The sequence below is a fragment of the Pteronotus mesoamericanus genome, unplaced genomic scaffold, assembly GCF_021234165.1.
Source record: "Pteronotus mesoamericanus isolate MK-2021 breed Mesoamerican mustached bat unplaced genomic scaffold, CSHL_Meso_final contig_557, whole genome shotgun sequence".
NCBI lineage: Eukaryota > Metazoa > Chordata > Mammalia > Chiroptera > Mormoopidae > Pteronotus > Pteronotus mesoamericanus.
In genome coordinates, this window is record NW_026555200.1 from 3,265,841 (window position 1) to 3,279,895 (window position 14,055).

The 14,055-nt window shown below is 53.3% G+C and overlaps 1 protein-coding gene across 5 annotated transcripts in view; it reads right to left on the reverse strand.

Moving 5' to 3' along the window:
* Positions 1 to 9,199: 9,199 nt before the first annotated feature.
* Positions 9,200 to 14,055, reverse strand: part of PRDM2 (PR/SET domain 2) — a 114,660-nt gene continuing 109,804 nt past the window's right edge. For all 5 annotated transcript variants that reach the window (XM_054579712.1, XM_054579716.1, XM_054579713.1 and 2 more), the window contains one exon: positions 9,200 to 11,048. The gene's annotated coding sequence lies outside the window, so the exon portion shown is untranslated. The remainder of the gene's footprint in view (positions 11,049 to 14,055) is intronic.

Below are 14,055 nucleotides of genomic sequence, written 5' to 3' on the forward strand. Positions count from 1 at the left end.
TATGCCTGCCTGGTTTTTGACAAGATGCAAAAGCAATTCAGTGGAGGAAATACAGCCTTTTAAACAAATAATGCTGAGGTACGTGGATATTCATAGGGGAAAAAAAAGAATCCTGACTTAAATCTCACACATTACACAAAAATTAACTTGGATCACCAGCTTAAATATAAAACATAAAACTATCTAACTTTTGGAAAAGAAAACACAGGAGAAACTCTGAGCTCTAGGACTAGGCAAACAGTTGTCGGACTACACCAAAAGCAAAGAAGAATAAATTGGTATATTAAACTACATCAAACTTTAAATTTTTTTTTTTTCTCCGTGAAAAACCATGATAGAACAACAAAAAAGACAAGCTACGGTTTGGAAGAAAATATTTGCAAGGCACATACCCAACAAAGGACAATTGTCTAGAACATATAAAGAACTCTTACAACTCAATAGTAAAAACACAAACAATGGAATTATAACATGGGCGAAAGACATGAGCAAACATTTCACCGAAGAGGATATACAGGTGGCCAATAAGCGCACAGAAAGACTAGCCTCATTAGCCACTAGAGAAATGCAAATTAAAATCACAATGACTAAAAAAAAAAAAAAATAGTGACAACACCAAATGCTGTCAAAGATGCAGAGAAGAGTGGATCACTCGTACCTTAAAGAACATAAAATAGTTCGACAGTTTCAGAAAACAGTCTGGCAGTTTCTTAAAAACAAAACAACACAACAGTAGGCACACAAATCCACCACTGCACGCCCAAGAATTTCTCCCCGAGAAATGAAAACTACGTTCACACAAACATCTGTACACAAGAGGCTGCAGCAGCTTTATTCCTAAGAGCCCCGAACTGGAAATGACCTACATGCCCATGAAGGGTGAAGGGCTAAACTGTGATGCACCCACACCCTGGAAACCTATTTAGCAATTAAAAGGAACCACCTCAAGCAAAGAAGAATAAATCGGTATATTAAACTTCATCAAGCTTTAGGTTGGATGACCTCAGAGAATTATGCTGAAGAAGCCACTCCCAGAAGGTTACACGCTGTATGATTCTATTTACGTAACATTCTTGCATTAACAAAATTATGGAGACGGAGGACAGATGAACAGTTGCCCGGGGTTGAGGGGGAGACGGGGAGGGAGAGAAGCTGGCGTGGCTGCACCAGGGCGCCGCGAGGGAGCTCGGCGATGGAAACGTCCTCGGCCCTGACCGTCCAATGTCAATACCCTGGCTGTGGTGCCGGACCACAGTGACCGCGGCGGGAAACTGGGCAAAGGCTACGTGGGATCTCTTTATTATTTCTTATACTTACATGCGAATCTACAGTTAATCTCAAATAAAAAGTTTAATTAAAAAAAAAGGGAAATGATTGCTATGAAAGTCAGGACAGCTGTTACTTTGGAGAGAAAGTCCCAGTTGGTCCTGGGATGGGGTGACTGGCACAGTTCCGTTCCTGTCCCAGGTGGTCGTGAGGAGGGAGTTTATATAATGCATCAAGCTGAACGCTTGTTTTGTGTTATTTTTTTTGTATCCTGATCCTGAGTTTTGTTTTATAGTAAGTTAAAGAGAAAAAAAAGATAGCAGTTGTCTGTCTTGAGCCAGGAGTTAGCAAATACTAGAAAAGTGTTCCTAGATAACCCACAATCGTATGTTGTATGAACAAGAAATAAGTGTTCGTCACCAGCAGCTAAGATCTTGTTTCCACAGCATAGATAGCCCACCCTGACTGATATGTGCACAGTGGGAGGGTCAAAAGGTAACAGCTGTCTCCGACCCCACTTAGAGGTAGGCTGCCAGTTAGGAACCTAGCAAGGGACAGTAACGTGCCGGAGGGGAGGGTGGGGACGGACTTTGGGGTGAGGTGAACAAGGCAAAGACGCAAACTGAAGTCCTGCATCCACCCGAGGCCCACACCCACCACAGATTCAGCTCTCTCCTCCGCGACCCTCCCTTGTAATGTTAATTGCACAGAAAAGTATCAGAATATTCATGTTAGAGACTGAATTGTGCACCCCCCACCCCTCGTAAGTTGAAATCCTGACTCCCAGAACACCGTGGAGTGCGTATTTAGAGATGGGGCCTTTAAAGAGGTAAGTAAGGTTAAACGCAGCTATAAAGGTGAGCCCTAAGCCAACAGGACTGCTGTCGCTCTAAGAGGAGACATACCAGGGGTGCACGTATGTGCACAGAGTAAAGGCCACATGAGGGGGCAGACAGAGGAGGAGGCCACCTGCAAGCCAAGGACAGAGGCCTCAGGAGACACCAACCCTGCCAGCAGCCTGGCCTTGGATTTCCAGCCTCAGAACTGTGAGAAAATAAACTAACTAAGTCCCCCCACGCCCACCTGCCAGTCTGTGGTGTCGCGCTATGGCAGCCCCAGCAGACTGACAGAACCCAGGACAGACGCTGCCCACAAAAGCAGCAGAAGGTGATCCTATGCCGATCACAACAGATCACAAGGTCCCGGAAGGGCTGTCCCTCCACCGAAGGCTCGTCCCGTGACAGACACCAACCTGCATCCTCTGCACGCCTCCCCTTGCTCCTCGGGACACCTCTCACTAGACACAAGGACGTGCACCCACAGAGGTGCCAGGCCAGGCGCAGGCCAGGGCTGGACCCGGGACGCCCGCAGCCCAGGCCCCACCGCTCTGTGCCTGTCAGTGCTGCGCCCCCAGCGGGGACGGGGTGGTGGCGCAGGGGCAGGCTGGGGGACACGGGGCTCCGTGCATTACCCAGCAGGGAGAGCACTGAGCGCGCCCACAAACACCACTCTGGTAGGAGCACAACGATGAATTCTGGCGCCGGGTGGAAACCTACCTAGTCCCCCTGAACCCTGCCTCTGACAGTGGTGACGAGCGGGGCAGCCACAAACCAGCCCCCGCCCCATTTCCAGGCACCCCGAGTTGGAGCGGGCTAGCCCAGCCGCGGGATGTCCCAGAAAGCCTTCCAACAGACACGGTCCCAGGAATCCCTCGGTTTCCTACGACACGTTTCAAGGGTCCTGAGGGTTACCAGGGCCTGGAGAGGCAGATGCAGACCTCCCTGGAGCTCAGTCTCCTCCCCACGCTCCCCCGGGCCGGCATGGGAAGAACAGCCTTCCCACCGCAAAGCCCTTCCTCCACTCAGGAGGGGCGTCTCCCGCACCCTGTCGCGTCCCACCAAGGGGTCACCCGACTGTGTCACTTGTCCAGCTGGTGGGAAGCCCAGCCCTCAAAAAGGGGTCCTCTTGCTTCTCAAAGGGTTGAATGCCTCCCAAACAGAAGAAACATTGGTCACCAGCACATCTGCTAAAGGAGCCTGATCAAAAATAAAAACCCAGGAAAGGCAGCAAAGAAGTACAAAGTAGCTGCTCGGTCCCTCCCCACTGCTCCCAGGAGACCTGGACAGAGAGGCCCAGGGGCTGGTCCTGGTCACAGGAGGACCCTGTCATGGCGATGGCCTCAGGGTGGTACTCAGATGGTAGGAAAGCTCAGTGACATGACTGGTCCATTGGAAAGTCTTGATCACGGGCATGTTTTGAAATTAAAAGGGAAGCAAGCCTGCACATTAGGGAAATCTATCACCTGGCATCTTCTCCACCACAGGTTCTAGCACTGCTGGGAGGCCACACCTGGCGTCTTATTAGGGAGGAAAACATCTTGAGCATTGGGGACAATTATACCCTTCCTATCACCCTGTGCACCCCTCGCTTCCCCTGCCCACGATATCAGGACTTTGTGCTCCTGTGACGACCAGGGCTCCACCCACCATGGCTGCTCTTTCTGGACTGAGGCTCATCACCAGAGACCTACAGAGGGACAGCATTCAGAAGAGACGCACCAGAGAACAGGCCTCATGCGTGGAGGAGGGGATGGAGCCCCAGGACTTGTCACCAGCCGAGGTCCATCTCATCATCAGGAGATGTAAATCTAGAGTCCTGTTCCAACCGCTGCACAGCGCAATCAAGTGAGGGACAACGTCCCACACAAGGGACACACGCCTGGAAAAGGCTCCCTGGGGCAGTGAGTATGTGTTTTGGAAGGAGGAGGAAAGATGGAATAAAACAAGCCGTCTGCCGTGGCTATCCAAGGTATGGCTCCTTCTGCCACATTGACGGCACCCGCTGCACGCCCCCCAGCCTGGGACTCTGCTCCCACAGGCCCCTGCGTGGGCATGCCAAGCCTGGACATGTTCTTAGACCTTCAGGAGCAGCAGTGGGTCTGCGGAGGAGACGGGCACAGAGCTGGGTGCAGGGACCGGGGACACCTGGCTGGCGAGGCCCCTCAGATCCCTGCTGTCACCGCGAAAGGGAGAACAGGGCCTGCACCAGCCTTCTGCATAAAGCTCCCCCCGACACCTCTCTCCTGGAAGCCGTTTGGAGGAGACCCAGGGCCCTTCGGTAAAGATGTAAATTCCGCAGCACTGCAGACCCGAGCTGGAAGCAGACCCCAGGGCGGTTAGTTTTCACCTGGACCCCGCCCTGTGGCAGAAGGTCCCAGCTCTCAGAGCCCCGCCCTTCCTCTCCCAGCAGGAGTCCGGTAGCGCCCAGATCTAGAGCAGCTAGACCTGGGGACCTGACCTGGCGTCAGGCAAAAAGCAGAGCCTCAGGAAGCCAGGGAAGAGCCCTGGGCCCCAGACATTTGCAGCAACGGGAGGAAGCTCCGTGGGGATTTGGGCACAGGCCATTTTCTACTTGGACCTCCAAGCACAGACTGGTGGCTTGGTCCACTGTTTGCAACCTCCAAGGTGTGCCTCCTCTCAGAGTCTATCCCCTCCTCCCCAAATACAGGAGCGGCGACAGAACCTACCTCCGTGGGGGTGCCACCAGGCACACCCGCAGCCCAGCGCGTGGGACGTTGTGTGTGGTCGACAGGATTACCAGACACGGCCTCGCGCTGCCGAACAACTTTCTCGGTCAGGGGTGGACCGAATAGAAGACGGTAAGGTTAAAAATGGAGCTGAAAATTCCTGACACCTAGTCAGAGCCATTTTAACGTCACGACCTCGTAGCCATCTTTGCGTCATAACGTCGTAGCTGCCTTAACGACATGACGTTATAACGTGACGCCTTACGCATTTGCCGGGAGGGTGATGGGAACACCCTCGTATAAGCGTCCAACACGTACAATTACGTACAGTGCATAGCACCTGGTAACAATTAATGATGACGTTACTGGTTTATGCATTACTCTATATATGCTCTACTTTTTATTAAGTGTACCCTTTCTACTTATAAAAAAAAGTTTGCTGTAAAACAGTCTGACATGATACACCTGCAGGAGCCTCACGCGCCTGGTGTTTACCCCTCTCCCGATGGCGTCATTTTCTCTTGTGCTTGATTTAATCTCGTGTTGTTTTGTACGAGAACACGCTGTACAGGCTTGGAGCCTGGGAGCAGTGGGCTCTACCATGCAGCAGCCTGGGGGTGCCGTGGGCTGTACCATCTAGGTTTCCGTAACTGCCTCTGTGGAGTTCGCACACAACAAAATCACCTGAGGACACAGTTCTCAGCTTGCACCCCGTCATCAGGCGGCACGTGGCGGCACTGCGCTTTAACGCAGTCATTTCATTGCCATGGTAAATAATCATACTGTGAGAAATAACTATTCAATACCAAGATAATCCGGGGTCCACGTGAATTTAGAAGTGGCTGTATTAGACCTCCCCACTCCATCATTAAAGTGAACATAGAAGTAATAATCTTAAAGTTTAAAAATCGGGGTATGAATGACTCAGTAACTAATGCAGTCCATACCAGGAGCCGAGCATTGTTCCATGTGCATGAAACAATCAACTTAGTTTTCCCAACAACCCTACAAGGGAAGGGACTACGATAATCCCCACTTTACAGAGGAGGAAACTGAGTCACGGAGAGGTTCCATAACTTCTCAAGGTCCCCTAGCAGGCTGGTGGAACAGCCATTTAGCTGTTTACCTAAAACCCTAAAGGATTAAAAAGTCCATTGGTGACTGGGGATTTCTTTGGATTGTTTCTGTTTTCTTCAGGTTACTATAATGTACATTTTCTGGTTAAAAAAAAAAAATTTAACATTTGGTGTTTAAAGAATCAGGAGGCTTGGCCCTGAAGCAAGAATGAGTGCTGAGCGAGCACACACAGGGCACAGCCCCGCCCCATGCGGAGCCGAAGTGGACCACGTGACAGCTGGTTTGCAGGGGCTCCCCCAGCATGGCCCCGGGAAGGGGCCCAGGGGCCCTGCTGTAGGAACCCTTCCTTGCCCAAGACAGAGGGCATTTGGCAGCATCGTCCCAGCCAGCACTCAAACCACTCCACCGTTCGCCCTTCTGCCCAGGAATCCCACGTCAGAGGACAAGAAAGGCAAAGTGGGATTTTTTTTTTTTTGGTTTATTTTTGTTGTTTGTATTTGGGTTTTTTTCATCTTAGGCATCAAGCAGAAGTCAGAGCCACAACCTCAAGCTATAGGCAGGTGTCAAGAGCCGCTTGAACATTCTCAAGAGTCCTCAGGGCCCCACTTGACACTTGGTGACCTTCCCATCCAAAGCATGAGCTTTAATTACCAGCAGGAGACCCACTGCCTCAGCTACCGGGCTGAGGGCCAGCGCTGACTGACAAGTGTGCAGAGTGACCAGCTGGAACCGACAAGACATCCCCGAAGAGAAGGGCGTTCCCAGGGGCTTAGCCCTCTGAAGAGGGTTGCTGGATTCAGCAAATAAAAATAAAGGACACTCAATTACATTTTCATTTTAGCCCAACACCATTTTTTTTTTTTAAGTGTAAGTGTGCACTGTGCAATATTTGGGACGTACTCATGTTTTTAAAAACCCTTTGTCTATCTGAAATTCCCATGGAACTAGGCGTGCTGGATCTTATCCGGAAACCCTCCCTCTGAAGCAGTGCCATTCAAAATGAAACCCCTCCCATTCCCCCTCTGGCCGCTGGAATGGTCTGCACAGAAAGATGACCGCACAGGGCAGGCTGCGGCTGAGGCTCAGGCTGGACGCTCTGCCCAGCTCAGAGGCTGCAAACCATGCGTTCACACAGCTGCGTCCAATTCTCACTCATCAAGGAGTACCAGGAATGCCTCTCAGTGCATCCCACAGTGAATCCTGGGGGCTTCCTGGGCGCTGGAGGCCGACGCCTAACCAGGAATAGACAAACACGGTCCCTTTGCCCCGGGGGACTGACATTCTAGAGAGGCCGAAAAATTAGAAAATCTCAGGTGACCGGGAGGCCACTTTAGACTGAGTAGTCAGGGAAGAAAACTGAGGAAACAGGCAGAGAGCCATGGGGTATGGGGGGGGGGGTCACTGCAGGCAGAGCAATTAGTTCATGCAAAGGCCCTGTGGCAGAGTGCACTAACTTCATCCAAAACAGTGGGGGGCAGGGGAGTGCTGTGCAAAGTGAGGCTGGGCCAGAGGGCCTTCCAAACCAGAAAAGAGAGTTGGGTTGGTAAATGCATGGGAAGCTGTTGGAGGGTCCTTCAAGTGACATGCAAGTGAGCTGCAGCTCAGAGACAGATGTTCACAGAGCCCAGAGAAACACACAGCCTCACAGGTTGCCAGGACCGGGCCTGGGGGGGAATAAATAAGACATTAGGGTGCAAAATTTAAGAAACCCTCACTCCTAGATCTGTGCAAGTGCAGCAGGGCCTGGGAATAGTGGCCCATTGACCCCCAGCCTCTGCTCCAGGGCCTTGCTGCCGGAGTAGGAGGGCCGATCAGGAGGAGGAGACTCACTTTGTGCTCCATCCACCAGGGACAGGCTGCAGCTTCCGGCTCCCACTGCGCTGGGCGCTTCACGCCTGACTCTACAGGCCTTTCGTAAAGAAAGGGTGGGGCCTGGGCCAGGTCCCCCTCTTGCAGCACAGGTCTCCTCCAGTGGTGGGGGGCGGGGGTCAGCAGTTTGTCTTCTCAGCTGAGCCATGGCAAGGCAAAGCTTCTGGGACATTCTGACACTCCTGGTCCCCTAGCCGCATGGACTTACACTGTCTGGACCCAGCAAGTCAGAGGGAGCTGGACATCCCCCCCACCCCGCCCCCCGCCCCCACCCTCCCCCTCCCTCCTCCCTCCTCCTCTCCCCCCGCCCCCTCCTCTCCCCCCACCCCTCCTCTCCCCTCCCGCCCCCCCCTCACCCCCCGCCCCCCTCCTCTCCTTCCCACCCAAGGCAGACCACTGCCCCTCTTCCTCCTCCTCAACACCTGCAGAGACCCAGGCCTTCTTCCTTGGGGCAAGAAGCTCAGAGAAACCCTTCCCTCACCCTTGGCCAAGCAGCTGGCCTGGCGGCCTCAAGCCTCCTTGCGTCCTTATGCAGCATTAACAAGGAGCACCTGGCTCACCCACGGGCCAGAGACCATGGTGGCCTGGCTCAGGCCCGAAATGTTTCTTCTCTGTTGTTCCTATGGCTGTAGTCCTCGACCTTAGCGGGCACTAAACATGGTGGGACGAATAGAACTAGTTGACAAAATGTCGGTGGCCTAGACCCACCTCAGGGATTCTAATTCAGTGGTTGGGGGCGAGGCGGAGGCCAAGAATCTCTCATCCGTCAATCAGCCAAGGGATCTGGGAAACAGGTCAGTTAACCTACCTTAAGGAGACTTAGTGGCAGCTAATTTATCTCCTCACTAGAACAATGGAAGGTGGGTACAGTGATCGATCCCTTGTACAAATAAGGAACCACCCCAAGGTGAGTGACCAGCCCAAGGTCACGAGGCCCATAAGGAGCAGAGCTGGCAGTTAACCCTGGCTGGGGAGCCCTGAGCCCGTATTTTTAAATTCATGCTTCTGATATGGCCATGCATCTAGGGCGGAGCAAAAGTCCAGGCTCAGGGACAGAAGGGGATGAAAATGTCCTAAAATTGACAGCAGTGACGGTTGCATGAACTAAAAACCACAGATTTGCACAGTTAAATGGGTAAACGATGTGGTATATGAATTAGATCTCAATAAAGCTGTTTAAAGAAAGTATATTGGCTGTCACAGGTGGCCTTTCTAGTCTTCGTGCAATGGCTTCACTTACTGCTGGCAGCTGGGAGAGGGACTTGGCCTTGTGCACCAGGTGCGATGTTTCCTCAGCGAGCTCCTTGAAACCTCAGCTTTCCCTCCTTGCAGGATGGAGTCCTCGGGGAGGGCCCGACCACCCCCAGCCCATTCCCCTGCCAGCCACACGGTCATCACCAAAATGGAACACGAAAAACCCGAAAACCCGAAGGATCACTCCCACGCTTCTTCCTTACAATCGCACGTCACACTTTTATTGTTAATTTTCTTCACAGGGCAGATACAGAGCTGAGGTCCCAACCCACGCTCCAAAGCCACCACGGGCCAGGAAACGCCACTCTTTGTAAAATTGCTCCCCCTTTTCATGACTGGATGGCTCGTAGCAGTTTTCCTGACAGCCTCAGAGTGTTGACAGCTGAGCAGCATGTTTGCACATGCAAAAAAATGAGTGGCTCCCCACCCCCCACACACAGCATTTCCAGAATTTGCCATTGGCTGAAGGTGACTTTCAAGTTTTGGATTCGTAAACCTACCCTCGCTGCTAAACGGGGAGAACCCTCAAGAACTAAGAGGCTGAGTGCACAGTTTGGGAGTGTGGACATTTATGGGACAAGATCGTATCACTGGGATAGGGAACAGCCACAGATTTTCATGCTTGTGAGGGTTAATTTCAGGAGCAGGCCAAAGGATTCCTTCCAGTTTATGAAAATTTAAAACAAACAACAGTTGTTAGCTGGGCGGGAAACAGGGAAATTGTGACGTAGGCCAACGATCAGCATTTTTCTGCCCGTGTGAGGATCTCCCGAGAACTTTCTCCTGGACTGTTATCAGAGCCCGCACTGCAGCCGGTCGACTGATTAATTAAATAACACAAGTTATAAAACTTTAAAAATGGGGCATTTACAGTCAGGGACATAAATACGTGCTTTTAAAACTGTCTACATACATATTTACAGAGTTGCAAGATCAACCATAGTAGCCCTGAAAAAAAGTCCCTTTTTTGCATGTGACCACTCGCGCACTTCCAATTCCCCTCCTTCCGCTTTGGGCTGGCTATGTTACCCTTGAAAATGGGGCAGAGGAAACAGCACGAGTGGACTCAGACATCCTTGTCTGGGGTCTGCCCCAAAGGCACAAAACCCAAGACCCTCACTGGGTCCCAACTCCTAGCTCAGCGCACCCGTTTCTCCGAGGCATGGACGGTCCCCCCAGGGAGCCGGAGCCACCTCCACCAGTCCCTGGCAGGTGATGGAGGGCTTCCAGAATCTCTTCTTCTTCCCCCTCTACGCTTTTTAACTTCCAATTGAATATTCATTTCCCAATTTCTGTTTGTTCGTTTCCCGTGGCAGCTAATCTGTGAAGCTCAGACACTAGAGGAGTTGATGGTCCCAACCACGGGGGACAAAGGAGCATGTGGGACATCGCCCCATCCTCCCCACGCACCTGTCCCACGGGAGAAACCTGACCCATAAATGAGGACAAGGGCTTTCTCCCGATGCACAGTTTCAAATCTGGAAATGACTCAACGGCCTGCAGCTCAGAATACTCAGGCCAGGAAAGGGGTTTTCCAAGTGCACAGGCCAAGGGGAACAGTCAGGGAGGCTCCAATGTGTCTGCACGTGATTGATTCCCAGAAATGGTGGGGGACGCAGGAGGTGGGGGGTTGGGTGGTCGGAAGGGGAGCCTGGCCTCCTCCTGAAGGCCTTCCTCGGACAGGACTGGAGCTGACCCCTGGGCCAGACCAAGGTCCCCGCCTCGGCAAAGGGCAACTCGAGAAGCAAAAAGCAGGATCAAGGAGCTCTTGAAAAATTGCATAGTAGGAGAGGCCCCACCCACGCAGAGAGGCTGGGCTGCAGAACACGGTCCGGGGCGGCACCCGAGGGTCCTCCGTGGGGTGGAATCGGCTGCCTCCCTGCCTCTGCGGGGTTCCGGACGCTCGTCTGAAGACCGCACACGCGCACATACTCACATCCACGCACTCACGCACTCCCTCTCTCTCACAGGCTCGTGGAACTGGAAGAGGTCGGCACTCCCCACAGGGCAGAAGGCCAGTCCCTTTGGCTTCGCTGATTCCAAGTCACTTCAGGTGCTGAGGAGACAAAGGAAAGAACATTGGTAACGCTGGGCGCGTGTTCAGTGCCTACCGTGGGCTGTTCGAGCATCATCCTACTTCATTTTTCCAATTTAGCTAGTTATTGAAGTGTAGCATACATACAGAGAAAAGTAAAGCTTGATGAGTTTTCACAGTGAACGCACCTGCGTAACCAGCACCCAGATCAGGAGGTAGAACAGGACCACACCCCCATCAGCCCCCGCCCAGCCCCGTTTAGGATAACCGCTAACACTCTCGCCCCCGGAGTAACCACTATCCTGACCTCTATCGCTGTAGATGGATTGCCCCATTTTTTAACTTAAATAATGAAATTAATTAATCAGTACACATCCTTCGTGTCCGACTTGTTTTGCTGAATGCGCCTGTGAGATTGGTCGGCTCCGAGCCTGCGGGGCCGCTTTCTTCAGCCTCCTCGCTGCAGGAGTCTGTTGTAGGACCGCCACGTCACCTGCCTGGTCTCCTGCCAATGCACGGTTGGGTGGTTTTCAGTTTGGGGCCATTGTGAGTAACGCTGCTGGGACATTCTTACACACAAATGTGTCTCAAAGACGTGTGGGGTGCATGTGGATACCTACGTATGTATGGGGGAAAGGCTGGGGAGCGGGGTGTACCTATATAATGTGAATGCTCTTGTGCGTGTTGTCCAGTGCGCACGTGCACACACGCCTGCTGAGTGTACCCCTAACAGTGGATTCGCTGGGCCCGGGGGCCTGCGCCTGTTCGGCCTCAGTCGATACTGCTGAGAAGTTTTCCAAAGCAGTTCTGATGTCACTCGATTTCATTCTAGTGCTCACAGCCACCCTCGTGGCAGGCGACAGAGACCCCCATTTTGCATGGAAGGAATGAGGGCTCAGAGAGGAGAGATAATTTTACAAGGGCAGGCTGTTGTGCGAGTGGCAGAGGTGGGACTTGAACCCAGGACAAGCACACTCTGGAGCCTGTGTGTGCTTTCCGTTGTGAGGGAAAGGCTTAGCCAGGCTTCCTCTGCCGAAACCCCATTTCTAGGACTCGGCACAGAGCCAGGCACAAGTGAGCACCTAATAGTGTTTGCTGCCTTGAGTTGACTATGAACCAGGAATTGGGCTGAGTCAGGTTCCGGGGTTCAGCCCTCTCCCCAGTGAGCCTGGTTATCATTACTATTATTAGTAGTCTAATAATAACTACTATCATTATTACTGCTATTACTACTGATAATAATATAATAATTCAATAAGAATAAGAATAATAGCAGTGGCGGATTATGGACGGCTTACTACATAGCAGGCACTTTCCTAAATGCTTTTCATGTACTAACTGGCCTCGGAAATCCTCGCGACACACCCATTTTACAGAGGCATGAACTGAAACGCAGAGAAGCAAACTACCTCCAGGATTCCTGGTGCCAGGACTCAACTCCAGAAGCGTGCCCTTTGCCACCACACTGTCGATTCCAACCTCTGCCACAGCCCTTGAAGGGTCTGGGAAGGGAGCTGCTTGCAGGGGAGCGTGAGCCTTGGGGAGGGGCAGCCTCCCGGCCCCTGGAGGCCTGCATGTGCCCGCGCCCATCTGAGCACAAGTCGGGGAGCATGTGTCCAGCATGCGCGAATTTCCTGTGGGTTGCTGAGTGGGATTCATACAGAAGCCATCTTGATGGTCCCCTACCCAAGACGTAGCCCTCTGCGGAGGCGGCGCCAGCAGCAGGGACTGTGGGCCGGACCCTGGGCGGGAGCTTAGGGAGGTTGGCAAGGCTGCCCCCAGGGGGGGTTCTGCTATCAGAGAGCCAGGCTGGGGTGCCCCTCCACCCACCCCTGGGACCTAAGGCGGGCAAAGGAGCAGTGACAGCGGAGAGGAGGATCACAGTGGAGTCCAGACAAGGGGGAGGTGCCAGTCCCTTCCCTGGGCCTCCCTTCCCAGACCTTCAGGCACAAGGCCAGCTGACCCCGAGGACGGGAAAGAGCCGAAGGCAAGACAGGGTGCGCCATGCAAGCTTCACACTGGACCAGGTGGTGCGGCGCGTTCTCGGATGAGAAAGCGGACAGAGTGCTCTGGGCTCTGCCGGCGACATCGTTAACGCAGAGAAGAGGGAGGCACAGCCGAGACAGCGGACGGCAGACGCTGGACAAAGCCTCGCTCAGTCCCCACTGTCCGGTAACCTGCTCTCAGAGCCTGTAACCTGCCAAGAGCGACAGCCTGAACCTGGGTCCTGGGTGTCTTGAGGCTATCATCCTTTTCTCATAACAAACCCCACACGCGGGTACAGTTTTGTCTGCGAAATCCAGGGGCGGGGACAGCCCATGTAAAGTCCTCCCTCCACACTGCGGGTGAGGAGACTGGAACTCTGCTCCCAGCTCGGCCACGTGCCCTTCTGTCAGTTTCCCCATCTGTAAAAGGAGGGTATGGACCTACGCACCCCTCCACGGCACTTTAAAACTCATTCTAGAACTGTTATGAACTGACCTGTCCCCTGACACCTGGGCCCCAACCTCCCATGTAAAGGTAGTATTGGGATACGGGGTCTCTGGGAGGTGACTGGGCTTAGATGAGGTCATGAAGGCACGATGGGACTAGTGCCCTTGAAAGAAGAGATGCCAGCACTTCCCTTCTCTCCACGGGAGGACACAGCCAGAAGGCAGCATCTGCGAGACAGCGGGTGAGTCCCCGCCCCGACCTCGGACTTGCTTGGGAAGCTGCACACGTTTAAGAATAAGGCAAACAGAGGCGCCCGTCCAGGGCCGTGCCCTGACCCCGGGGAGCACCTATGGCCACAGCGGGGATCCTGGGACACGCAGGGGACCCTGAGCAGAGACCCGCTCGTCCTGACGCTCCCTCCCACTCTCCGGAAGTCGCCCCAGTCCTGCTCTCTGCGCGAGGGGAGGGGCAGAGGGCTGAGCCGGCATTCCCGCTCTGCGCTCTCCTACTGTCTGTCTCAGCCTTCAGCCTGGTCCCCGAGAGGTGGGCTCAGTCCTGGCTGCGACCACAGACTCTCTGGGGGAAGTGGATTTTA